The sequence below is a fragment of the Myotis brandtii genome, unplaced genomic scaffold (genome assembly GCF_000412655.1).
Source record: "Myotis brandtii unplaced genomic scaffold, ASM41265v1 scaffold115, whole genome shotgun sequence".
NCBI classification, from domain to species: Eukaryota; Metazoa; Chordata; class Mammalia; order Chiroptera; family Vespertilionidae; genus Myotis; species Myotis brandtii.
The window spans coordinates 18,097,565-18,098,238 of NW_005353967.1; the positions used below are offsets into that span (position 1 = coordinate 18,097,565).

General features: G+C 67.4%; 1 protein-coding gene across 1 annotated transcript in view; it reads left to right on the top strand.

Moving 5' to 3' along the window:
- The first annotated feature begins 6 nt into the window (after positions 1-6).
- The window catches only part of F2RL1 (coagulation factor II (thrombin) receptor-like 1), a 12,410-nt gene continuing 11,742 nt past the window's right edge, over positions 7-674 (top strand). The window contains exon 1 of the mRNA XM_014549931.1: positions 7-36. The gene's annotated coding sequence lies outside the window, so the exon portion shown is untranslated. The remainder of the gene's footprint in view (positions 37-674) is intronic.

Genomic DNA, 674 nt, shown 5'->3' on the forward strand with positions numbered 1-674 from the left:
TGGCGGCCTCTGCCTCCTGCAATTACACCAGCCGAGGTGAGAAACGGGGCGGAAGAGGGCTCGCGCCGCCAGGGAGCCGGGTCCGGGCAGATGGTGCAAGTGGGGCCGGTGCGCGAAGGCTGTTCTGCTGCCTCCAGCCGCCTCCCCTGCACCTCGAGACTCCGCTCGGCCGCTTTGCGGGGGAATCCCAGCGCCCGGAGAGGCTGGAGTGGGCGGGGGAGCAGGGAGGGAACCCAGAGGGCGCAGCCTCCCTTCCCACGGGCTGGCTTCTTTGCAAACACCAAGTCACTAGGAGCTTTCCGCACACCCTGGCGACTTCCTCCGGGCGGTCCCAGGGGACCCCTGGAGGTAGCAAGCTGGTGGCTCGGGGTGGGGTGGAGTGCGTGGGAGCCCGCGGCCTGGGACCTTCTACTTGTCTTGTTTTGCAACCCCTTCAGCCTTTGGAGCTCCCTCTTTGGGATCGGCCCATGGCGTTCCGACCCAGCGCCTCCCGCAGCTGCTCTGGTCCGACGGCTGGCCGGGATATGCCGGACTCCGCTGGGTTCCCGGGGTAACCAGCCTCAGCTTCAAGGTTGTTAGGCCAGTTGGCCGACCGGCTGGTGCTCAGGTGCCAAATTGTTCACGGCTGCCTGGTCCCGCGATTGTGCTGCCCGGGTGCGCTGCGATGATCCTGC